This window comes from Planococcus citri, chromosome 5 (genome assembly GCF_950023065.1).
Source record: "Planococcus citri chromosome 5, ihPlaCitr1.1, whole genome shotgun sequence".
NCBI classification, from domain to species: domain Eukaryota; kingdom Metazoa; phylum Arthropoda; class Insecta; order Hemiptera; family Pseudococcidae; genus Planococcus; species Planococcus citri.
Genome location: NC_088681.1, coordinates 44299390 through 44313636, shown reverse-complemented (window position 1 = coordinate 44313636; position 14247 = coordinate 44299390). Strand labels below are relative to the sequence as shown.

At 35.8% G+C, this 14247-nt stretch overlaps 1 protein-coding gene across 4 annotated transcripts in view; it reads left to right on the top strand.

Moving 5' to 3' along the window:
* Positions 1 to 14247, top strand: part of LOC135849155 (semaphorin-1A-like) — a 231891-nt gene that overhangs the window by 89485 nt on the left and 128159 nt on the right. The window contains exon 1 of one of the 4 annotated variants that reach the window (XM_065369425.1): positions 6067 to 6095. The exons of the other annotated variants lie outside the window; for them this stretch is intronic. The gene's annotated coding sequence lies outside the window, so the exon portion shown is untranslated. Of the gene's footprint in view, positions 1 to 6066; positions 6096 to 14247 lie in introns of those variants that run through there. 4 annotated transcript variants of the gene reach the window in all.

Here is a 14247-nt window from a genome sequence, read left to right as displayed (position 1 = left end):
CATGCGAAGAAAACTTCACCGTCGTCGGGGTGTAGTTTTTTCCCTTGTTGCTGTCTTCTTGCTCCTGGGTTGACGTGTAACGATCTCGTCATCATTTTGCTGGCGCATTTGTTGTGTTCGTTCGTTGTGCCATCATCTTGAGCGTCGTAATAACTCTCGCGAGTTAAATGACCCTATAAAAGTTTTATATTTTGTATTAAGTTGGTTCGTCCATCCCCGCTGTGTCTCTTGGCTTTCTTAGAATTCGCTGATAGTTGCAGGATGGCGACGATGGCGACAGATTATTACATCATTGTCGAGTGAACGATTCGAAGTGGTTTAAGTTTGTGTTTTTGCTGTGCGGGAATCATTTTTTGAAAATTTTTCGTTGAAATAATTTTTGAAGATTTTTTGGTTCAGAATTTGGAGCCTTTTTAAGCCTATAATTGACTGTATTTTTTTATATGGAAAAATTGGGCTAAAGAAATTATGGAAAATGTTATCAATTTGCTCTAATGAGCGTAGAATTGCTATTTTAGCCGGACATCCTTGTCAGCAATGTTTTTTCCCACCTTCTTCGCGAGTTCCAAATCATCTTCATGGGGTCCCAAAACTTTTAGGTGCTGGGACACCCTGTACATCAGTGTTATTCGTTACCACGCGACGTTGATGTTGGAAAAAATCAACCAATATGATCGGACACGACATTGACATTGCCATAGATACGTCCTATGATGCTATATGTATCTGTATTTTCATATGAAAAGGATGGCGACTGCAGATCGACGAACCATGGAATAATATCCTGTGCCAGGGTCACTGCAGCGCGACCGATACAATAAACTGACAAAATCCATGGACCTGTAGCTCTGTACGCGCAGGCTACGTGCGAGCACATCAGCTCATCGTAGCACAACAGAAATACATGTACGAGTGTATAATGTATAGGAAAAATACGCGTACATGAAACATAACTAACCGTATCCTCATAAACCAAGTACCCGCGTCTTATTCGAAAAACCATCGTCGTCGTAAGACCATCGATTCGATACTATTCAATTACTACGCATTCACCACGCACGAATGTCTCCTTTAATATACACATACAATATCGGTAGACTAAATTGCATTGTTTCTGGCTGCCTCCAGTGCTCCTTAACCCCATCCACGTTTCCCTCCTTCCCAACTCCATAATTTCATCTTATAACGTTACATATTTGAACTTCAAACACAAGCTCGCTTACCGGACACCCTGTGGCAATAAGGAAATCGGATGGCGTGGCGAAATTCTAATACCAATGTCCGATAAATGTACTGTACTGTGCAGTGTGCACATAGCACATACGTAGTATTATAACGTATACCCGTAATTACACCAATTTAAAAGTCGACTTAAATTAATCATTCCTTTAGAATGTAACGAACGATTGCGAGAAAAGACTCGACGCTGCTGACGCGCTTAATGATGTTAAGAGTTTAATTGAACGAACCCGTAGCGCAGTTTTGGAACATTGCTATGATAAAACTCCCATCCTATTCACATCTCTGTAAGACTTAGTTTAGTCCTAAGCAAGTCCACATGTTCGTAATTTTCCTCGTCCACGTCTTTTTTCGGACGTTGAGCCGGCAGCTACGCAAACAGCATACAGAGCGGCACACTGAGCGGACACCAAAGACAATAATCAATCAATAGCGAACTGACATGACATACAGTACACACACACAGTGTAAAAATGACTCTCGCCAAGAGTTGACTTCGCATCTGGTGCTGCCCTGCATGGTCTATGCTGCGATGTGTTCTTCTCTACATGCACATAAGTTGAGATATTTGAATAGTAAGGCGCGAGAGCACTTCGTCATGCGTATATTCCCCCCCCCCTATCTGGTTTCTATGCAGAACTAATCGTTTGAACAAAAAATTTCTCGACCATGGTCCATCCATATGTAGTATGGTATATTTATAAGCGTGGTTGATACATAAAAAGAACCGTATATAGAAAGAGTTTTTTTTTTAAGAGAGTTTTTTTGTTTTTTCCTTCATCCACACATCTTTACACTTTGGACTTCTATTGTGCATCGCCGCTAGAATCAGAGCACGGGCTCGAGTCGTCGACCTAAATGTCATCTACTTAGAAACATGGTGGATTCGAATTTCAAAGGACATGAAACTTATGCAATTTAGCCTGCAACTGTACCAAAGTCAAATGCTCAGTGGAATGAAAACTGTACCTCTACCTCTTTACTCCAAAGTTTGGTCAAAAGTAACCCAAAATTTTAGTTATACTTAATATAAAACCATCATTTTAAAAAAAATTCGACCCCCCCCCCCAAACCAGCACTTTTATAATTTACAAATTATCACGTCCTAGCTTCTATGTTGAAATCAATATTTCATGTCTACATATGTATAAGCGGATGTAAGAGGAGGAGGAATTTTACGGCTCATGTTGGGTCCATGCGGAATTATTTTTAAAAATTTGTTCAATAAAAAGTGGCTAAAATTAAGAAGCACTTTTCTTTTATATTTCAACTTGAGCGTTTTTTATATTTTCATTTTAGGAAACACGAAGGCCATGGTAAGAAAGGTATCCCATGCAACCAGCAGACATTTTTTAAACCTCACTAAACTGAATGAGAAAAGAGCATGCAAAAATTTTAGAAGTTAGAGTAAATTTTTCTCGATTTTTGGTGAATTTTTCTGATATTTTTCTTCTACATCAAACGACAATTTCAAGTCGAATTGTTGTGAAGCTCATCTTTAATTGTCTTCGTGTTGTTATACATTTTTAATTCTTTGTAATGTTCCATCAGCATGAAACTGATTGAAAAAAACGTCGAGAAATTTCCTACAAAACGAGTACCTACACACAAGGAGGAGGGGGTTGTCTTTTTAAGCTCAAATTTGAAGCAAGGAAAATGGCAAGGAAATAGCAAGGAATTTGATTTTTCAAATCCAATAGACACCCTGTTACTCTGATCCAACATGCTGCATCGATTATAGAGGGTTTACAGTTGTTCTGGAGCCTCCAGTCGTATTTTGAAAATTCCAGATTTTTAAAAAGTGCATCAAAACTATTCAATTAATTTTAGCACCCATAAACGCGATTGATGCTTGTTAATGATAATGATCGAGACACCAGGTATACACCAAATTTAAGATTTCTGGACCACTTTGATAAAATTTTGATTTTTTTCACATTTTTGGGCTCAAATTTGGTTTTTAAAGCTTCACCAAAAATCGAAAATTGTGCTCGAGCACTTGTTTTGGCCGGTGATGTACATATTTTTCTATGCTCTTTCGATTTAGCTTTGTCTTGTTCAATAAATTTCTGTAGGTTAGATCATTGTATGCTCACTTTTAGTCAGTTCCTGCCAAAGAGGGCTAAAAGGAAAAAATTGGACAAATTTTAAAATTTTCTGCAGTTTTTGCGATTGCAGGTAATTTGATGTTCCTTTTTGTTTCTCATAAAAGGGGTCATGAGCCTAAAATATTTTCGATGTAATATAATTGCTTTTTAAATAGTAAAAAAAATGCAGTTTTAAAAAAATAAATAAAAAACTGGGTTTTCTGTTTAGAAATGGTAGCTCTGTTGAAGGGAAAAATAGAGAAAGAAAAGCATTTCAAAAGAAAATAGGATCTGCTCTAGTCTGGGTAGATTTATTTCTAATTTTTGCTGAAAACAAAGTCTTTCAAAAAAAAAACTGGACAAATTTTGCTCAAAATTTTTCAAAAAAATGAACCTCAGAACCCCTAATTTTTCCTACAAATGAACTTTTGTGACGAAAAAATGATTATTTTAAAAAAGATTATTCATCACAAAAATCCATTTTTGAAAAAAACTAAAGGCTCCATGAAAAAGATAATATTGTGGTCTATAAAATTACCAACCAAAAATTCATCTCCAGTTTAGTTTGAATCATCTAGTGTTTGTGATGAAAACTTAGATTTCTTCATAATTTTTCATTGTAAAAATTGATTTTGAAGAAGTGGATGGAAATAAAATTGTGTGCCACGTAATTTCCTTTCTTTCCTCATGTAAAGCGTGATTAGTTTTTTTTAAGGCTAGGTCTATCATTTTGAGATATTTTGAGCAAAAATGAAAACTTTAAGTTTTATCGAATGACTTTTTATTTGAATCCATGAAGGATCCTGTATATTCCGAAAAATGTCAACCAATGGTGCAAATTTATGCACAAACGTTTTATTCTGGGCAATTAATTTCCCGAAAATTTTCAAAAACAAACCCGTACTCACCAAACAAAATATTCAACGAGTAGATCAAGAGCTTACAAAATAATAGTGAAAATTGATTTCCAACAGGTTCGGCGATTTTCAAAGTGTTGTCAGTGTTCAAAAAAAAACTCAAACGAGAAAGAAGTAAGTATATGTGAAATTGAATAATGAATGATGCATTTTGAGAAGTTTTCCAACGATTGCATACTTTTGAAACCAGTTTCAAAGTCAGTTGCATAGAATATGCCTTCGAAAAAATGTTCAAACGAAATAATTTATTTCAAATTTCTGAAGAATTTTTTCCATAATTTTCCATCTTGGTGAATTTTTCGACAACCGGTTGTGGATCATAAAATCAATTCTTAGAATCATGATCAATTTGAATTGTTTTGCAGTTCATTTCTGACCTTTGATCTGTTCAAAGAATTATTGGTTCTGAATCATTTTTTAACGTCTGCTGTGGCACTTTGAAGTTTTTTTATGTGCCAATTACCTTATGAACTGAAGAGCAAGTTCCAGTCACTATCCGGACCTTACATTCTTCCTCCCTTCTTCTCTGTTCCTCAATAATTTAACTCTCTGCATCCTTCTTCCAATCCTACAAGTTGAACATTTTTGTCAAGTGAGCGATGAAGTTCTATATGGAGTTTTTTTTATCTGTAGGTATCAGGGTGAAGAAGATTGCAGGTGGCTCCGAATAAGCAACTTGTGCTTGATGATCATTCTCTTTGCCTTTCCTTTTCCAGAATTTGGATTTATTGTGTCAAACGAAGGATGAATTTGGCTACAGCGTTTCTCTCCCTTTATGCGACACAATTACTGAATTCAATCTAGACTCCTAAAGGTCTACCTATCTGGGCGATTGAGGACATGATAATGGTTTCTTTGAAGTCTCATCCATTGCATGGATGGACTTATAAACACATATGTAGCTCTATCTCTTATGATGGTAAATTCATTCAATACAATTCGGTGAAGTCACTCACATCATCACCACGTGCAAGTGAGGTACCGTTGTTTGGCATATTCTTGCCGCAACTCCAACCGAGTTTTAAAAGAACTCGATTCGAATTTAAAGCGAATGCACCGAATCGTTGTTTTTGTTCTTGCCACCACGTGTCATACTCAAAACTCATGTACGGTTATAGTATGAGTATCTGTGCTATCTTCGCTATCTCTGTCTCTGTCCAAATTTCCGCTAACACTGATAGATATATTCGCAACATATATTCACTTACTCTTCAAGTCTTACGTTACGACAAACGACAAACTGCTGGCAACCAGCTGGATATTAACGGAGTTAGTACCATCGGGCACGCATTCCACTTCGATATCAAGCTGAGAATTTCCAAAAAAAATATATAAATAAATAACATCTCGGTGCACTCGACGATGTCGCATCCGATTTGCGATCATCTCGCGATGAAATTTCCAAATGTGTGTTCCATTCATGCCTAATGCGCCTAGTATAGAGTTCGCATGTTACCAACTCATCAATGGAATTCGAGTAGAAAGTGAATTATTTGAAAAAAAACGCCTCTTCCTTTGCCTTTAGCAGCATTTTTAGAGAGCGAGATTGCCTCTGTGGAAAATGAAATTCGTTGGCTATTTCGATGGTTGTGGAAAAGTACCACGTGTTTATCTTGAGAAACAGGGTGTACAAGGTGGACTGTTCGAAGCAGCGGTGGGATTTGAATTATGGATGTGTTGATAAAATATGCATTCATTTTCTCTTTTTTTGGATAGAATATTTTATTTTATGTAGCTGTTTTTTCACCTTTTTGGTGCATTATTTAATCGTGTGTTTTCTGTTTGGTTTGTTCCAGGTATGTGTACCGAATTGATTTGCCGATTTTTTGAAGATTTTTTTGTCCAGTTTTTGGTACGTGAGTACTGTATATTTTGAAAATTTACTTGGGTGTTGATGTTGAATGCAGTTTGAGAATTCATTTTAAGTAAAAATGAAACGAATATTTGGATAGGGGGTTGAATGCATTCGAAAATTTTAAAATCGATATTTCAACCATTTTTGCTCATTTTGTCGACGCATTGTTGATTTCTTTGACCCTGGAATCAAAAAACGAATCTCAGAAAATGATTTTAATCTTATAGGGGTCCATTTGAGGTAGATTTGCGAGCCTCAACATTTTTGAAAGTACTGAAAATTCGCCAAGATAGTTGTTGATTTTTTTCTATTAAAAAATTGAAAAGATACCAAGACCAAGATATCGATTTGGTTACCAGTCCTTTCTTCTTACATCATCATGATTTATGTAAGTATTCGAGAAGCAAAAATTCAGAATCATATTGTCTCGTACCAGAAATACAAACGTTGTGAAAAAATGAAATAAAACGAGCATAGCAGAGCCAACTCCGAAAAAAAAGAGAAATAATATGTAAACGATAACTATACGTATGATTTAGCGGTATTTTTCCTCCCATTTTCACTTCTCACACTATAGTTACTAAGGTCATGAGAAATATAACGTCGTCGTTGGTCTTTGATATGAGGAAATTTACGATACGTCGACGTCGTCGCCCGGTAACGCGGCTGCATCAAAACTCATATAAGAAAAACGCTTTGAGAGCTCTGACAAAGCGTTTTTTCTTCATTTTTTTCCTTCGCGTCGAGCACTAGTGTGATATCGCGTCTTATACACAATGATATTGGAAAGCGCAACATTTATATAGTAGGTGAAAAATCACCCAGCATAAGTTTCCACGTTAACGTACGGTTACGTATTGAGACTATATCGAGTGGAAATTGCTTGCAAGCGAGTGTTAAGACGAAGTCGAAGATGAGGACGTCTGTCACAGATGAAGTTTTTTTTCCCTCGCCCTGAATGGTGGAGGGTGCCGTGCTGCCAATGCTTCCGGTGAATTATCGTCGAGATTTTTCTTTTATTCGTAAACGTCGGTCGTCATATTTAACCCGATTTTACGACCAAAGATGAAGAAGATAGCTTTTTTCTTGAAATAATGAGCAGTGGAGGTGTCGCGCGTCGCGTCGTATGAAAAGAAAGTGAAGTGTCAAAAGATGAGACGACAGACGCAGACGTCGCTCGTTGCGGCTAAATACGAGCAATTATTCGAGTACGATGTTCTCTGGTACGGTGTAGATTATCTTACGGAATGATTTGGACGTGTGTTGTTGTGCCATGTAACCAACCATTATGTATAAATGAAAATACGATTATAAATGAACGAGTGAAATGAGCAGTCAGATTTATGGTTTGGTGAAAAGAAAAGGTGAACTAAGAAGCTGATGAGAAGTGCGAGTTTCGGTTTCTTTTCCTGTCCAAGTTATAATTTATAACGAATGGTGAAGCATAAAATGTAAAGAACAGAATTCTGACCTTCTAGGTCAGTTTGAGTGAATTTCAGGTGCTGATTCAAAATTGAAAACCGATGAAAAATGAACGAAAATTCACATTTTCGTGGTTGAAATTACGGCTTGGACCCCCCTCCTCTTCTCTACCACAGCGAAGGTAAATCCAGAGTACCTGGCTACTCTTCAAATACGAGTATTCGTGCAAAATTTCAGTTTTCTGATTTGATGAAGCTAAATTTGATCGAAAACTCTGGAATTAAAATCACTAAAAATATGCAAAAAAATAACTTTTTTGTGACAGGAAAAGAACGAGAAGGGGGTTTCAAAAAATTGAACTTCCTTTCTAGGTGCATCTACAGTACTATCCAAGTATGCGGGACAAAAAGCTCCATAAGTGAATCAGTATTCAGTGTGAGTTTCGACGATGACATTAAAAGTGAAAATCACTAAAAAAAAAAGTGAGGGGGGGTTAATTTCAAAAATGAAAACGAATGAGATGAAAATGAAAGTCTGCCACATGAAAACTTGATCTGTAATTTTGTCTGCGACGGAGATTCGCCTTCCCTAACGGTTGGGAAAATTTTTGGAGACATATGAGAAAAATCAAAAGCATATTCAAAAATACATCACCAGTCTATTTCAGGTACTGAATTTCCATTTTTGATTTTTGGAAAATTTTTGAATGAGATTTTCTGTAAAAAAAATCGAAATTTGACTTATTAAGGTAAAAAGCTGAAATTTGGTCATTTTATACTCTATTTTTGACCTCTCAAGTGTTTGTTATTGATGAGAATAACTGGAAGAATTGGCTAACTTCAAAAACTTCCATTAGATTGTATGTATTTTATAATTTTCGACTCAAAAATTTATCACCATTAGAACAATTTTTTAAAGTTCTGAGCCTCTCTTATTTTGTTTGCTAGGATCCCTATCAACCGAAAAAATGTTGAACTGGATTAAGCTAAGTAGAGTGAGCATGCAAAAATACATCACAAGCTAACATTTCGGATGCTAAAGTGTTTTTTTCAATTTTTGGGTAATTTTAAAAAATCAAATTTGCATGGGCTGAAAATGGAAAAAAATCAAAATTTCACCAAATTAATCTATTTGATATGCATTCTATTTTCAACCCCTCTAAATCAATCGGAAACGATTTCGAGCTGTTTCGAGTAGTTTTGGAGCCTCCAGCAGGTTTTTAAAAATTGAAATTTTCACAAAATTGTACCTAGTGATGTCGGAGAGCCAAACGAGTATTTCCGGGTAAAATAGGTAAAATTCCACTGTCCTCGGATTTTTGAAATTTTGATTTAACATTGTTGGACACCTCTAAAAAAAAATTTTAAAAATTGTAGACTCGAAAGTCCCCCCCCCCAATCATTTCCTTATCTACAATGACGAAAAAAAGTCTTTTTTGAGAAAAAAATCACTTTTCAACGAGTGTAGAATGAAAAATTTTGATTTCATCCAAAATATGTACTCGTACCGGAAGCATGTGTCTATTTTAGCTTTCCATCTTCATTGGATAAAACTTTGCTAAAAAATTTCAATTTTAAAAAACTGAAATTCTCATTTTGCATTTTTGATCCACCGATTTTCAAAAATTTGTCAAAAATTGAAAAATGTACTTTAACAGCATCTGAAATTTTGGCCTTGTGAGGAATTACATAACTATATTTTAATTTTTCCATCTGATGGAGAGAAACTGACCGAAAAATACGTATAAAAGGCTGTGAAGAAAATCACCATCCCATCGAAAATGATCCGATTTCTTGCTCGAATAAAATTACATTCGATTTAGTCAATAAAAGAAATGGCTACACTCATTCATTATGAAAATATTCCCTTCGTAATCGTACCACCCTCTCCTCACTCTTTTACCCTCATTATCTAACATTAATCCTATTCGTGAGCCCAATAACACACCGTTATCTTGCTGAAAAAAGTGACTAACGGGGTACCCAATCTGATTATGCACATCAAACTAATACATGAGTAAGAGATGCATCAATATTTATCAACCGCAGAAAGCACTGTTGGTATTCTCGATGTAGTGTTTGAAAGCCAATAGGTACCTGTCTACCTGTACTTACAAAGAGAAAGAGATAGGTAACCTATGACGACGTTCGAGTACACGGTCATCACACTGAAAACATATTGTGAATCATAAGAAAATGACTAGGAGAAATTTTTTCATTCGTAATAATTACGTGTTAAAAGGGATTTTTGTGGTGTTGCGGGAGTTTCCGAACCTAAGTTATCATCTTCACAATAATCGAATGATTGTTTACGTGGAAAGTAGAGGAGTTATAAATCATTTCCAATAAAGTTGATATTGCAATATGTTTTGCCTGAATTTAAAATTTTTCACTTCCAGATTAGTGATAGAAAAAATGATAGTTGGACTTGCGATGAAAAAGTTGATTTTAAATCGAAAGAAAAACTGAGGGGAGGTGAGAGGAGGAGTTGAATTGAGGCTAGAATAAAGAGTGGCACTTCTGGGGAAAAATTGATTTTTAAGGGAGGAATAATCTCTTGATCAAACATTTTTTTTAGATAATCTGGCCAAATTCGGCCACATTAATTAAGTAAGATTACCTCAAGTTGCACTTTCTTGGATTTTATCCTTCTCCTCTCCCCACTCCAAAAATTGACAAAATGCGAAGTACTCGGGAAAAAAGAAAAATTTCGTTTGTTGGAATCATGTTAGATGGAAAGAAAAGTTGAAAAAATGAGAAAAGGGAGAAGAGAAGTGAAAAACTAACTATAGATACTGCTACGAAAACATTACGACGTCGCTGCGCTGCTTGCGAATTATAATAAAGAGAATAGCCCGCAGGTGGAATAAGAAAGACAAACGGGCATATAAAAGACCGCTCGTCTACGAGAACACGAAATAATACCTCCGGCTAGTGAGTAATTAAAGAACATAAGGTTAATGTTCTGCTCGTATATTCGCCTTCTGATATCTGCTATACTCGTACCTATTCGTATTCGTTGATACATTGTTTCCTCCATGTCTATGGTGTCTGCCCTGTTCTCTGTCGGTCGTTCGGGTCGCTCTTGCTCGATCGCGTATTCTGCTTGCTGCAGGTAACTTTATAATGACTAACGGGCGTTGAATTGTATCCCATTTACACGAGTTAGCGACCCAGCGAAATGTTTACAAATATTGTACGAGCAGATTAGCCCTTGAAATGTTCTCGTGCCCCTTATATCCTCCGCCACGCTCGCGTCTTTCCATATAGGTGATATAAGTTGCACTGTATGCTTAATGCTTGCCTTCCAATATGCATAGGTACCATTACTACGTCTACTAAATCCGGATTTTCTAAGCCTAATATATCTGCGAAAACCTTTTTAATTAATTCCCACCATGCGTGGTGTAGCCTATAGTTACTGTGTAGGTAATTTTGTATTGTATGGGTAGAGTGCACGATGTGTGCAGATATAGGTACAAATTGCAGTTCTTAATATGTACCTAGCTCGTAAAATAATACCCGCAGTTTTAAGCCGACTCGGATATTTTATGATTGCATTTGTGGTAGATGGAGAGAGCTGGAGAGGGTTTACGACTGTGTATGCGTTGTTTGTTTTGCTGGAAATCGTTTAATTTTTGCACCAGAACGGAGATTTGTAAATGTTGATGTAATTGGTGACTGTAAAAGGGATACCTAGAAATTAATGCCTGTATCTTGTGTTTCGAGTTGATCGAGGTTGAACTCATTTCTTCCAGAACAAAAGAATTGCGGGGAATTTAGTTTTTTGTTGGTGATTTTTTACTCAATGCTTAAAATTGGATTTTTGATTGTACTGGCAAGGGAAATTTTTGAACTGCGACACTCTCCGATTTGAACGAAACCAAGCTAGATCGATATAGCAAGTCTTAAAACTCCTGAAACCAATATTTCGAGGGCAAACGTGCATTTTTGAATTTTTGAAAATTCGAAAAATCTCCCCAAGAAAATGTTTTGAACTTTTTATATTTTTTTTTTAGCAAAGTAAACCGATGTGAATAATTCCTTCAATTATCCAACTCCCACATCAACAAAAACAAGTTTTGGGATACTCTAAAGTCTTCAACGGTTATTTAATTTTCCATACAGAAACTTCAGATCACTCTGGCAAGACCAAAAATTAAATTTAGAATCCAATTTCGAAAAAAATGCAGGAAAGGAACAGTTAATTAGATTTTGAAGGGGTATAGAATCCTATTGGGGCAATTTTCAAAAGCCTTTCTGGAAATTGGAAAATCAAAAATCGGCTGTAGACTTCATAACGACTCGAATCCTGAGTGATTTACTTTACTTATTCATTCGCGAACGATTTTTTCACCTCTGATTTGTAAAACATTCACGAGCAAATCAGTTTCAGTTATTATTGATGGATTTGAAAAGGTCAGATTTTGCCACGTTCACTTTCGCCTGATTTGGTGTAGTAGTGGTCCGGTCGTTCTCAATTGATTCGTCGATTCTGAGCAAATCGTTCGCGAACGAATGATTCCAGTTGTCGATGTCGATGATACGATTAAAATCGTCAAATTTAATCATGTCTCTGAATTTGATTTTTCGGCGATTCATTCGTTCACGAACGATTTTCCTCCTCCGAGCAAATCGTTCGCGAACGAATCATTCGCAATTTATATCAATAGATTTAAGAAAGTTTTGTTTTGAAATGTCGTGTATAATCCATAATTTGATTTTCAAGTGATTCAGTCGGTCTCGAATGATCCGTCGTTTCCGAGCAAATCGTTCGCGAACGAATCATTTATAATTTTTGTCTGCATTATTATGACATATGATCGAAGAAAGTTTCGTTTTGTCTTGTCGTGTGTAATCCGCTTCGACTTCCAAGTGATTCGGTCGTTCTCGAATGATTCGTCTTTTCTGAACGAATCGTTCGAAAACGAATCGCCAACTCTAATTTTTGTTGATAGATTTTGACTGTTATGCCAAGTTTAATGACATGATCATTATCTAGTCTGATTTATTGGTAATTTTATTCATTTGCGATAAATTTTCTCCGATTTTTTTACCTCTATTTGATCGAATTGTTTGTGAACGAGTCATTTCAGGTTGTCGGTAATGGATTTGAAAAGGTCACGATTTGTTATGAAAACTGGGAAGTAAAAACTTCTCAAAAAATGGAGAAAATATTCGAAAATCTACGACAAATTCATGAAATTATGCCACGATAATAATTATTTTGTCAACTTTTTCTTCATTTTCAATTAAATTTTATTCATTCCATTTTACTAATTTTCTGATGAGTTCAAGCCATTTTGTTTCATGATTAGTCTATGTACGTATCTATGATTTTTGTCAATTTGGAGTAAACTTTAGTATGCATTTCTCTGCTTATTTTCTGCCATTTTGGACAATTTCTGCAGCAATTTTCAGAAAAATTTTTCTGGGGTGATTCAATTGTTTTTAATTATTTTCATGTGAGTTTATAGTTGATTGTGAATTTTAAGCAACTTTTTCCATCATTTTATATGAATTTTTTTCTTTCTCTGTACCAATTTTTATGATTTCCCAATAATAATTTTCAAGATTGATTTTTGCCATTTTATCGCATTTTTCTCAGTTTTCAAATAATTTCTTTAATTTTTGATAATTTCAAGTATTTTTTTTTTCATTTTCGTAATATTGTGTGAAATTTTCCTTAATAATCTACCAATTTTCGTCACTTGACAATTTTTAAATAAATTATGGAATTTTACAAATTTTTTCGCATGTTTTGAATTATTTATTTATGTAGGTATATCAATTTTGAAATATTGAATTCTGATTGGTCGAAATTACCAATTCAGCTTCAATCAGCTTTAATACACAGCTTACGTAACCTCTTTGATTTTTAGATGAGTGGAAAACCATCTCCTGAGCGTGGTATTTCCTCAGACCTTTCAATATTATAAGCAGGGGGTCTGTCTGTCTAATACAGCAGTATTTCTCAATCAGTCAGCGAATACATGCGTAAGTGCAGCATTCATTGGCTGGCATACATAAGTAGCAGGGGCATACAATTGAAAGAAGAAAAAGGGCACACGTCCACGCAGTCGTACACCTATTTATACTCCAAGATAAACTCGTCTGACAGGTGCAGTAAGAATCGAGAAGGACTTCTTAACAGTATAAGGCGACCATATAGACCCAAGACTCGTAGCGATATAGTCGCTCAGATCAACCATAGCTACCTTGTCAACTCATTACATAGGTATACACCGAGTTACATTGACAATTTTCATATAAAAACGACCATTTATTGCCATCCATTTAATTATAAGACCGGATTACCGAGTATGTATGTTTGAATTGAGCGTATATCTGGTTGATTTCGAACGGTACTAGAAACGCTGTCATCTGAGACTAGGTACTCGTAGATGTCACGTAACTGCATCCGACAACATATTCGCGTGGCTGTGCGACATTATACGAGGAGTCGACCGACATCGACACACGAGCGAATTGAGCAAATACCGCATCCAATACCAAGAGTACCTCTACCTATACATATAATAACAAACTTAACCTTTATAACGCGATATAATATACGTTAAGATTAAATTCACCTCTCTCAGATTCTGTGGTACATGTACATGTTTTCTATAAGTTAAATATCTGGCACGAGATCGCCGCTCAGTATTAATGAGGTTTCGCTGTACATTTTTCTCATTCTGCGTCCTCCTCCTCCTCATCCCGTTTCA